The sequence below is a fragment of the Nuphar pumila genome, chromosome 8 (genome assembly GCF_984573655.1).
Source record: "Nuphar pumila chromosome 8, dmNupPumi1.hap1.1, whole genome shotgun sequence".
NCBI lineage: Eukaryota > Viridiplantae > Streptophyta > Magnoliopsida > Nymphaeales > Nymphaeaceae > Nuphar > Nuphar pumila.
The window spans coordinates 15,161,706-15,174,760 of record NC_143256.1 but is presented as its reverse complement, the minus strand read 5'-3'; positions in this window follow the sequence as shown (position 1 = coordinate 15,174,760).

The window sequence follows — 13,055 nt, the reverse complement described above, 5'->3', positions numbered from 1 at the left end:
ATCCATTGTCGAATGAAACTGATCGCCTTTCGGTCTAGTTTTTTTCATTCGACATCTTTCATCTCTTCTTGTTTGCCTCTCACACCGTCTATGGGTCCATTCAAATCTTTATAACCCAAGAGGTCTTCTATTTTAGTTTTCTATGCCATCCAGTTTGTGCCATTCAAACTGATCATACGCCCAATGTTATTCTCCATGACTTCACACACAAATATACTAACCAAATCTCTGATACCATGTGTTGGGGTTAAAATGGACGTACCGGGTCTCCCCACAAGTGTGAATTGATGAAAACAATACGATGATGATAGTGGTAGAAAAATAAACCAAAACAAACTAGCTGCAAAAATAAAAATAGCACACAATGATTTATGTGGTTCCCTCTCAACTGAGGTATGTCCACGACGACCAATAGGTCAACAACTTCCACTATCTTCAAACAAAGATTACAAAGTGGCCAAAAGGCATAAGCCTTACAAACACACAAGGTGTAATGAAATGAACAAGAGGATATGCCTCACTGAGGAACAAAGAACGAATGATTTGAAGAACTAGCTTGACGAAGCTGTCTTGAAAGAAGTGTCGCAACACTTCTTGTTTTTTTTTTCCTCCGCACCCTTTCGGTGCCCTAAAAGTGTTTCTCACACTCTCTCCCTAATATTCTGCCTCTTTTGCTCTCTCCCATTGCTTTTGCTCTCTCATCCATCCCTTAAATAGAAGACAAGACTCACATTAAATGTGGAAGACTAAATATCTTGCATAACTTACGATGCGCCTTATCACAAATCGCTATCCAGCGATACCACAAATCGCTATCCAACGATAACCACAAATCGTCATCCGACTGAAACACATAACGCTAACCACAAATCGCTATGCAATTGAAGGCACTCACCACAAATCGTCATCGACAACTCGCTGAACCTCAAACTCTGAACAGTTGAATAGTCATTTAGCTGAGAGGACTTCTACAAATCGCTATCCAGCAAATACTCCAAATCATCTTCGAAAAGATCAAGCATCGTGCTTGAAATTCTGCAGTGATACTGAATGTGCATCGAACCAATGGATCCCACAAAGGAGGGAAACCCAACATATATCTCATCAAAGGGTGTTATTCTATAATATCTGCCCAACAGGTGTCCCGCTAACTCGAGTGAGCATTCAAATATTTGTCCCACATTCGTTCGTGAAGGTACTCTTAATGGATTGAATGCCATATCAACTGGTGTCCCATTTTGCAAATAAGACATATCCAGTCTAGGCAATTTTTTTGAAATGAAACCTTTTTTCCTATGACTTCCGACTACTTTATCGCCCACTTTGATTTTACGGGAGATTTACCACTTCCACATGTGCATCTGTTTGGAATGCAACTAAAAAGTTGGAAATAATACTGAAAGAACGTTAGGAAGGTTGTTGAAGCAGTCACCTGTGTGAGATCTGGTGTAGTATTTGGTAACTACCACCTCATGTAAGTGGGATGTAAAATGTGGAATTGGACGTGTCAAATACCATCTCACTTGCATCATTTCTTACAACTCCATCCATCACCAACAATTCTGGTGTTGGTATTCCCACTCTGGCTACTTCTGACAACTAGTTTCCAAACATCGCCTAAATCTATGAAACCCATCCATTTGGATGGGCAAAATTTCATGTTTATGCATCCGCACAAATATACGTGTGGTGTTGTAGTTTCAGTTTGGGTTACAAACTCTGTAGCGCATGTACAAGAGAGAGAGAGAGAGAGAGAGAACATTCACCATTCAACATTACCAAAATACATCCAACAGAATATTGGATGGGAGAGACAAAAGAGAAACATAAGAGCAAAACAGCCACAATCTAGATGGCGATTGTACATAGTTCAGAGTACAAGCCGATCAGCCCCTCCCCCCTACTATGTAATTTAAGAGCCAGATACACATCAGACATGACCCGTTGTCGAAGCCTTCCGAAATCGAATTTGATGCCCCTGAAGAAGATGTCGTTTCTTTCAGTCCATATGACCCACCATGCTGAAAGCAACCAAACCCGCCACAGTAATCTCCATTTTTTTTGTGTCGTACAATCCTGGGACCAAGCAAGAGGTCCTGAATAACGAAGCACGGACTAGTTTGAACAAGTGGCGCACCCCAAGTTTGAAAAAATAAGTCTAGAATGACCGGGCAGAGCCAAAATAGGTGAGTCGTGTCCTCTACAACCTTCTCGTAAAGAACACACATGCTTGGAAATTGAATCCCCCGTTTCCTGACATTAATTTGGGTTTGAACACGATTCAGAGCCACAAGTCACGCCAAAGCTTTTGCCCTTGGAGCTGGCTCCTTACCCCACATACAATCACTGGGAAACCAGTTCATCCCGGATGGCAACAAGGAATGGTAAACTTGCTTAATGGAGAACCTATCTCCGCTCGCCATGGCCCAGTGAAGCCATGTCATGCCATGGACAGGCCTAAAATCTCTGCCACTGAAGGATCGAAGTGTCTTCCGCCACTCTAGCCAGAGGGACGAACGACACACTGAACTGGGCGTGGAAAGAAGGGATTCATGTAGACTACCATATTTTTGCCTAACAATCATAGCCCAAGAAGATTGAGATGTGGAAGCTTCCCAAGCCCACTTCAAGACTAAAACGATGCTCCTCTTTCTCATAGTTGGAATCTCTAAGCCACCTTGGTGCCTCGGAAGCACGATCTGTTGACAAGAAACAAGCAGGTACTTTTTGTGCGACACATTCCCAGACCAAAGGAAGTGCGAAAGCAAACGATTGATCGTCTGCTCTACTGTCGTCGGTATAATAGACATGCTCATTCGAAACTCTGGTAATCGGGCTAAAACATGGCGAATGAGCATCACTCGTCCCGCAAAAGATAAATATTGAGCCTTCCAAGCCTGCAATCTTCCTTGCACCCGCTCTATGGTAGACATCCAAGTAGAAGTTCCCGCTGATTATAGAGAGTGCAACGATGGACCCAAGAAATTGACAGGAAGTCGGATATTGGGCAGTTGAAGATCCTTGCAGCAGCCGATTGGAGAAGAGGGTCAGCATTGAGTAAGACCAGAGCGCACTTACTCTTGTTCAGGCGAAGGTCTGAAATTGCAGCAAAGACTTTAATAATGAAGTACAACCTAGACATTTGATTAACATTCGCATGTCCAAATATTAAAGTATCGTCTGCATATTGAATTGTGTGACCAACAAAACTAGGAATGCCCAAGGATTCCAAGAAGCCTGTTTCTTCTGCCCTTTTCATGAGAATAGGTAAACCATCTACCGCGATATTAAAAATGATAGGTGCTAGAGGACAACCCTGTCGTACACCTCTAGCCAACTTGAATTCTTCCCCTCTCATTCCATTGATGCAAACTGATGATACGGATTTTGTGACCAACTCCTTAACCCATGCTATAAATCGGCTGCCAAGCCCCATATTTGTTAGAGATTCAATCAGAAAATCCCATGCCATTCTGTCATAAGTCTTGTGAAAATCCAATTTTAGCATGAAGTGCGGTGATCCAGTCGACTGTAAAGAGTGAAGAAGCTCAGTTGCACAAATAATGGATCCTTGCAAACTTCGACCTGGAATAAAAGCACCCTGGTTCGGACAAAACAAGTTGATCAATGACAGCGCGCAACCGATTAGCCAACACCTTAGATATAATGCGATACAGAGCACCCGTCACCGAAATCGGCCTAAAGTTGGATATGTCTGATGCCCCTTGCCTCTTAGAAATCAAAGAGATGACTGCCACATGATATGGTTTAGGCAGCCTCGCATTACGATAGAATTCATCGAACAAGTGGAGCAGGTCAGTTTTTACAGTTGACCAAAATGCTTTAAAGAAGTCAATGTGAAAACCATTAAGGCCTGGTGCCTTCCATCCCGATAGTTCGCTAATAGCATTCGAAATCTCCACTTCAGTGAATCTAACCTGCAAAGAAACAAATTAGTTTGCCGCCAACTGCTTATAGCCCATATCGCCGATGACCCCCCTGACGCCTAAGTCGGCCGAATACAACCTGGAGAAATAAGAAGTAATAGCTAGCAGGCAATTGTGCGGACCAAACTGGCATCCATCGATCTCGATCGAGAGTATACAGTTCTTACTGTATTTATTTGATGCGTTCATATGAAAAAATTGTGTATTATCATCGCTATTAGCCAACCATGCAACTCTAGCCCTCAACTTCCATCTAAGCTCATCTCGTGCTCTCCATTCTGCAACGAGAGTAGAGAGTACGACGATACGCTCCTGCAATTGAAGCACTTGACCCTTCGGTACACCAACAAGATCGACCTGACGTTGGGCCAAATCGGAGAGCTCAGCTTCCCACTGGCCGATGAACCTAAACTTGTTCAGGTTATTAAAACTTAGCCATTCCTTAATACGTTTTCGAAGACGAAGAAGCTTAACATGGATGCGGATGGCCACCCAAGATCCCGTAGCAGGTTGAGCCCACGATTGACCTACCAACTGCTGAAAGTCTGGCACCCGAAGCCACCATTCCTCAAAGAAGAACCTACGACATGCCTTGGAGCCTGCGCCCCACGAAACAGTCATTTGTCCATGATCGGACATGGTCCGTGGCAGCAGACAAGCAGTGACATCCGGAACTGCGTGAAATAGTTCTGGGGAGAGAAAAACGCGATCAAGTATCCGCAAGCAAGGGCGAGACCTCATATTTGACCACGAGAATTGCTCCCCTACAAGAGAGAGAGAGAGATCTAAAATGGTTTACAATTTAAGTACTTGATTGCCAAATTATTCGAGATCTAAAATGGTTTACAATTTAAGTATTTGATTGCCAAATTATTCTAATGGCTGGTTGACATGGTGAGTTGATTCACTTTCTGGGAAGCATATTGATTTTGTCAGTTATCAAGTTTGAACTGAAAAGTTTACTTCAACGATAGGGTCGCGAGATCGAAACTCAGAGGAATTGACAGGGGCCTGCACAAGATTTGAATTGCTTATCCGGTTCGGGCGTCAGGTGTACGGGGGACATAAAAACAATGAAAATATCAGATACAATATAATTGCACCAACATTAAGCACCTGATCACCCTCCATCTTGAGGACAGCCTGTCAGTTGTGGGGCCTAGGGCCTGATGGAGGGCAGTCAAGTGCATAATGCACAAATTTTGTGCCATGTGATTGCACCCGATAAGAATCCACAAAATATGGTGGTTGTGTCTTAATCTTTGAGGGTCTTATATCGCAGTGGGCCGAGCCCATTAAGCGACCTGGTCTTCGATATAGGTTTTCTTGTCATTAAAAAATAAAGTTTAGATTAAAATATTGTTAAATTGTAAAATAGATGCCGTCATTATCCTAAAGAATTAAACATTAAAATTTTTTAAATATTTTCTAAATAGTCACTTTTTGAGCGCACAATGGTGAAAGTTGTCCTTAGTGACCTGTTCCAGCACACAGAGACAAGGTCCTACCCCAGAACTACCCAACAATTAAGCGCACACTCTATCCTACTGAGAAAGTGGAAACTCACTATGACACTTTAGTGATTGGATGTCATCCAAGAAAGTTTGCTCACAAAAAAACCAGGACCGTTTTATGGGACAATATTTGCTACCCCTCGTGGGTAAGGAACCCTTCAGTGAAAAACTGTAATATTTTTATTATTTTTTGCACATTTGACACGATCTACATGTTTAGTTTAGTAGAAAAGGACCTTTGAAACATGTTATTATAACATGCATGTGAGATTTTTTCAGGGTTAAAAAATCAACGGCCTACAATGTACCAAACTTTCAACCTTCAAAAAATAATATTTTTACATAAAAAAATATGATCTAAGTGTTCATTCTTACGAATTCGACCATGTTGAATACATTTGCTCAAACCAACCTTCTCCTGTGAGTTCCAATTAGAGGGTCAAATGCTTTCCCCATCTTATATTGCCCTTCGTAATGATGCATCTACTCATTCAGGAATCATGTCAGCCTTTTACATTAATGTTAGATCATGGTTGTTTTTACTTTAAGCTTACGACATTGTATGTAAGGGTGTCAATAGGTCGGCTTTGGTTCGACCTAGGTGGAACCAAACTTGGATCAGATTTTTGGGTAGGATACCGGATCTAGACCCAGGTCTAATCGAGCCTACTATAAGATAAATCATACCTAGATCCAATAAGAACTACATGAACCAGACCCAGATCATACCTGATAAAATAATAATTTTTTATCATTTTTACATTGAAAATTTATGGTCTTAATCAAAGCTTGAGTCAAGCTTGGGTCTGGTATAAAATTTCACAAACTATACTCGGGTCCATATATTAATCGGTTCTTCAAGTCGGGACATGAGTCTTAATCGGGTATTCTTTTTTGTCACCAAACCCGAACCCTATAGGGTTTGGTCGAAGTAAACCCAACCCGTTGACACCCCTAATTATATAGAGTCAAACATATTACTTTTCCCTAACAATTATGAGGGTGTGCTTGAGTGCCGAGATCTTGTAATATCGTGTATTAAATTTAGAGATATTTGAGGTTTTGGCTAAGTGCCATAAAAAAATCGATAAATCCTCGATTTTAGGTAGCGTCAATTGAGTTTGGGTTTGACCCATGGGTCATTGATAAGACCTAAATGAGCCAAACAAGATATGATAAAAACTTTTATTTTTGACCTTTAAAATCAAGCAAAATTTGAGCAAAATTCAGGTTAAATTCAAGTTATACATCATTAGATGTACCTCAAAATGTTGAATTCAACTATATTTTATTTTTCTGAACTCAGGCTATGGTCTGCTCGAAAATCATATTTTTTAAAAAAGGGTCTGTCTCGATGGGACCGAGTCCAGATTGGATCAAACTGAATCCAATCTGTATGATCCAAGTTAATATGGATCTGAACTCAATCTAAAACCCATATTAATTAGGATCTGATCCAGTTCAAGATCCATATAAATATTAGATATGAATTTGCATCTTGGATCTGGACCCAGATCTAAAATCTAGGTCCAACGAAATTAAAGCTTTCAATTCGGTATAAAGGTTTAATTTAAGGAAATTTAAGGTTAAAAAGACTCCAAGATGGATAAGGCACTCTATGAAATTTTCTAGATATTTATTAATTATTAATTAATTAATTAATTAATTAATTCCAAATTTTAGTTATATATGGTAGTTACCAAATAGTGAGGTCTCTAAAAGAGTCCCTTTGATTGCTTTAAAAAAAAATTACTTTTCAATAGGGATGAGTTGGGGTCGCTACAGGTTTGGTATCAGAGTCGACCATAAAATATTATATTTTAATCATTTTTGTGTACCAGAATTTTCTTTTGATAATCAAGCCATGTCCAAATTTTATCAGAAAGTCATGACTTGTATTCTAGAGCAGTCTCCATCACTAGTAAGGGCTACCTGGTATTTTTTTTTACTAATATCAATTTATTTAAATTTCATATGATAGACTGTGAGAATGGCTTAATTTAATTCCTTTTTATGTGAATTAGGAATTTGATGTGAATATGCAATTATGATTGTTGAGGGGATCAATCCTAAGGGGGTAGGTTTGATAAGGGTGCAAATTTTTTAACTATTTTTCATGTTTTAGATATATACCCGCTCCCGAGCTTTGACTTCTGGTGCTCCCACTGATTGACAGGAGCAAAGGGACTTCATGTTGAATGCCCTGAACACCTTGACAACGATAGTGACCACATACGTCCAGGCACAGGTGGCGCAACAGATCATGTGTGTCTATCTTGCCGAGGTCACTCCAAACCCCACCGTGGTGATGTTCAAGAAGTTTCTTAGGTTGAATCTCCAACCTTCTCAGTGAAGGCCGACCCAGAGGCAGCTGAGAGTTGGGTTGAGGAGACTAAAAGGGCGTTTTGTATCCTGCCTGTGCCTGAGGATAGGCAGACTAATTTTGGCATGTTCCAATTGAAGGGTGATGCCAAGAAATTGTGGGACACCCTGTGATGAGTGAAATACGACAGAGTGGAGGTAATTCCTTGAGTGACTTTCAATGAGAATTTCTTAGATGCTTAGTTCCCTGCTTATGCACGAGAACGTATGTAGCAATATTTTTTTGGGTTTGTTCAGGGGAACATGAGTTTGGTGAACTATACCACCAAATTCAGGAGTTTGGAGCGCTACTACTTGAACCTTTTTACTAATGATAAGGCAAGGGCAGCGAAGTATGTTCGTGGGCTGAAAGACGGACTCCAGGTTCGTGTGATGACGAGTTGTCCTACTATATTCAGTGATGTGATCAAGTCTGCATCCATCTTGAATGAGGAGTGGAAGAGGTTCAAGGATGAATCACAGAAGAGTGGGGGGTAACTAGGGCATCACCAGTGGCGAAGCGAGGAAGAACCCACCTGTGGGTGGCAGGGGGTAAGGTAAAGAGGCAGAGGACACAACAAGGGCATCAGAAGGGTCGACCCCAACAGAGGAAGCAATAGGGGAAGACTTTGTTCATGTGTCAAAGGTGCAACAAGAGTCATCATTAGGGCTCTTGTCCACTCTTTAAGGGAGTCTGCTACTAGTGCCAACAGCCCGAACATATCGTTATCTATTGTCCGAACAAGCCAACGACTCATGGAGGACAACAATAGTAGCAACATAGGCCTCAACAATAGGCGCAACAGAGGACCAACAGGAGAGTGTACGCTGCAACAACTGCCACACAGGGTAATCAAAATGACCTGCTCGAAGGTATTTTCGTAGTCTTTGAACACTATGCTCATGTGATGTTTGATTTGGTGCTACCCATTCTTTATATCCTCCTCCTTTGCGAGTTTGCTTGATCTTGTTACATCTAGCCTCGAGAAGGCTTTTTACGTGATGTCTCCGATGGGTACATCTTCTTCTTGCGAGAAATATTTTCCTACAGTCTGAGTGATCATCGAGGGGCATGAGTTGTTTGCTGACCTGATCATACTGAACATGAATTTCTATGATGTCATTTTGGGTATAGACTGGTTGTCTAAATACAATGCTACTCTTTAGTGTTGGAGAAATGAGGTTCCGTTAGAGCGCCCTGATTTGTCTGTATTGGTGTTTTAGGCGATTTGATCAACGAGCGAGGTGAAGATTGTCTCGACATTGAAGATCTCCAAGTACCATAAGCAAGGTTGTATGGTGTTCTTGGCCAGTGTGTCTGCGACAGACAGTTAGGTGACACATTTGGAGCAGTTGGACGCGGTTCATGAGTTTTTGAACGTCTTTCCCGAGGACTTGCCAGGTTTGCTACCTCACAGGAAGATCAAGTTCTCAATCGAGCTAATGCCTGGCATGACACCAGTTTCCTGAATACCGTATCACATGGCACTTGCAGAGCTGGTTGAGTTGAAGAAGGAGCTGGTTCTGTAAGATAGATCTTTGTTTCGGGTACCATCAGTTGTGAATCAGGGCAGAGGATGTTCTAAAGACCACATTCAGGTCCAGATACGGGGACTATAAGTTTTTGGTGATGTCTTTTAGACTTACCAATGCCCCTGCAACATTCATGGACCTGATGAATCGGGTCTTCAGTTTATGGTTGGATTCTTTTGTCATTATATTCACCGATACCATTCTTATCTACTCTGAGAGCGTGGAGGAGCACTGAGAGCATCTGTGGATTGTGTTGCAGACACTGAGAGAACATCAACTTTATGTTAATTTCTTGAAGTGTGAGTTTTGGCTCCACAGGGTGATGTTTCTCAGCCACGTGATCTCTAAGAAGGGCATTGAGGTCGATCCAGCCAAGGTGGAGGCAATGTTGTCTTGGAAGCAACCAAAGACAATTTTAGAGATCAAGAGTTTCTTGGGATTGGTGAGCTACTACTGTCAATTCATTGAGAACTTCTCTCGTATAGCGGCTCCAATGACTCGACTTTTATAGAAGAAGATAAAGTTGGTTTGGTCACCTCGATGTGAGGAGAGCTTTCAGAAGCTGAAGAGGAGGTTGGCCACGGCCCCAATATTAACTTTACCTTTTGGGACAGGTAGATTCATTGTGTACAATGATGCTTCAGGGACCGGACTGGACTGTGTCTTGATGCAGCACAGAAAGGTGATCGCGTACGCTTCTCGACAACTAAAGGTGCATGAGAAGAATTACCCCACGTATGACTTGGAGTTAGCGGCAATTGTCTTTGCACTGAATATCTTGTGTCACTACATGTATGCGAAATAGTTTGAGGTCCTCTCTGATCATAAGAGCCTCAAGTACATATTCACACAATGTGATTTTAATTTGAGGCAACACAAGTGTTTGGAGTTCCTGAAAGACTACAAGTTCTCCATCACCTACCACCCTGGTAAGGCAAATATAGTGGCAGACACGCTTAGCAGAAGGCTTTAGTCATGATACTTAGCTTAATAGGGCATATTTGGGATATGATCAAAGAGTTTGTGAGATGACAACCATTTGCAGATGATTCTGGATGCATCCTTTATGCGGGGATGCAGGCGTAACCTAAGATTATAGACCACATTGAGGAGCTTCAGTCAATCGATCTAGAGTTTGAGAGGTTGTGCATGAGTGCCCAGAAGCATGATGCATAGTTTTGTCGTGAGGAGGATGAAACCATCATGTTCAAAGACAGATGGTGGGTTCCAAAGGCACTGCAGGAGGAGCTGATGAGTGAGGCATACCGGTCGAGGTATTTTGTTCACCCAAGTTCTACTAAGATGTTCAAGGACCTCCAACGGATGTATTGGTGGAACAAGATAAAGCAGGACGTAGCAGAGTTTGTGTCTCGGTGTCTACCTACCAGTAGGTGAAGATCAAGCATTAGAGACCTGGTGGACTTCCTCAGTCATTAAACATTCCAGAGTGAAAGTGGGATGACAACTTAATGGACTTCATCATAGGGTTGCCGTGGACCCATTGTCAACACGATGCCATCTAGGTGATAGTGAACATGTTAACGAAGAGTGCCCACTTTCTACCGATCAGGATCAGTCAAAGCTTGGAGAGTCTAGCAGACCTCTATGTGGATGAGATAGTCTGGCTTCACGGGGTGCCACATTCGATCATGTCAGATCGATACCCTCATTTTATGTCTCATTTTTGGCACCAGTTGTAGAAGGCCCTTGGTGCCACATTGAAGTTCAACACGACTTTTCACCCACAAACTGATGGTCAGACAAAGCGCATGATACAAACACTAGAGGATATGCTTAGAGCATGCGCGTTAGATTGGGCAGGAGAGTGAGATAGGCTGTAAAGCTTGTAGAGTTTTCATACAACAATAGTTACCCTGCTAGCATTGGTATGGCCTCATACGAAGCTCTGTATGGCAGACCATGTAGATCCCCAGTGTGCTGAAATAAGGTTGGAGTGAGAGCAGTGGAGTCACCAGAGGCCATCAAGCACTACTCAGACCAGGTACGGTTGATCCGACAGAGGTTGGTCACAGCACAAAGCAGGCAGAAGAGCTATGCCAATCAGCGGCGTAGGAAGCTCAACTTTGCCATGGGTGACCACGTGTTTGTACAGATCTCGCCCACGAAGAGTGTCTTCCGGTTCGGGAAGAAGGGGAAGTTGAGTCCTCAATATGTTGGACCCTTAGAGATCCTTGAGAGTGTTGGGTAGACCGCATACCGTGTGACACTTCTCCCTTAGTTTTCTTAGATTCATAATGTCTTTCACGTCTCGATCTTGAAGAAGTATGTGACTGACCCCTCACATGTGATCCACTATGAGGCGGTTGATGTACAACCTGACTTGATGACATAGGAGAAGCTGATGAAAATTGTGGATCGCCAGGAGAGGACACTGCACAGTAGGACGATTCTATTCGTGAAGGTGTGTTGGCAACATCACAGATTGGACGAGTGCACTTGGGAGCCCAAGGTCGATATGCGTGAGCACTACCCACACCTATTCAGTACGTTCTAATTTTGTGAATGAAATTCTTTTAAGAAAGTAGGGATGTAATATCGTGTGTTTTTACACAGTCAAATTCAAAGATTTTGGTTGTGTTGCAGAAAAATTGATAAATCCTCAATTTTAGGTGGTGTCAATTGAGTTTGGGTTTGGCTCAAGTCTCATTGACAAGACCTGAATGAGCTAAACAAGATATGATAAAAACTTTTATTTTTTACCTTTAAATCAAGTAAAATTTAAGCAAAATTTGAGTTAAATTCATGTGAAAATTGGAGGCAAAATTCAAGTTATACATCATTGGATGCACCTTGAAATATTGAATTCAATGATATTTTATTTTCCTGAATTCGAACTATAGTTCGCCCAAAAATTACATTTTTTTAAAAAGTGCCCATCTCGATAGGATCGGGTTCGGGTTGGATCAGACTAGATCCGATTCGCATGATCCAAGTTAATATAGATCTAGACTCAGTCGAAGACCTATATTAATTAGGATCTGATTCAATTCAAGATCCATATGAATATTGAATATGGATTTGGATCTTGGATCCAAATTCAGATCCAAAATCTAGGTCCAACGAAATCAAAGCTTTAAATTTAGTATAAAGGTTTAATTTAAGAAAATTTAAGGTTAAAAAGACTCCTAGAGGGATAAGACACCCTCTAGATTTTTTCAATAATTATTAATTATTAATTATTAATTAATTAATTAATTAATTAATTATTAAAAATTAATTAATTTGAAATTTCAGTTAGATATGGTAGTTACCAAATAGTGGGGTCTCTATAAGAGCCCCTTTGGTTGCTTTAAAAAAAAAGTAAGTAATTAGAAAGAGGAAGGAGTTGGAAAAGTCAACAAAAAAAATCTAGAAAGATTAGGAAAGGAGGTTGGAGATAGAATCCCATATGGAAAATTCTATCTCCTGTCCATGTGAGGAAGCCCTAGAGGGGCGTCACCCTCTAGAGGCCCCCTCTGATATAAAACTTGAAAAAGAAAGAAAGAAGAAACAAAGAGAGAGAGAGAGAGAAACCGTGGGAGAGAAAGAAAGAGAAGAAAAAATAAGAAGAAAAGAAGAAGGAGAAGAAGGCTCTTTTTCTCTCCGATCATTCGATCTTTCTCCTGGTCTCTTTTGAGCTTCAAAAAAAGGTACAGGCTTCCTTCTTGATTCAAATGCAGAGAAATAGCACAGATGAGGT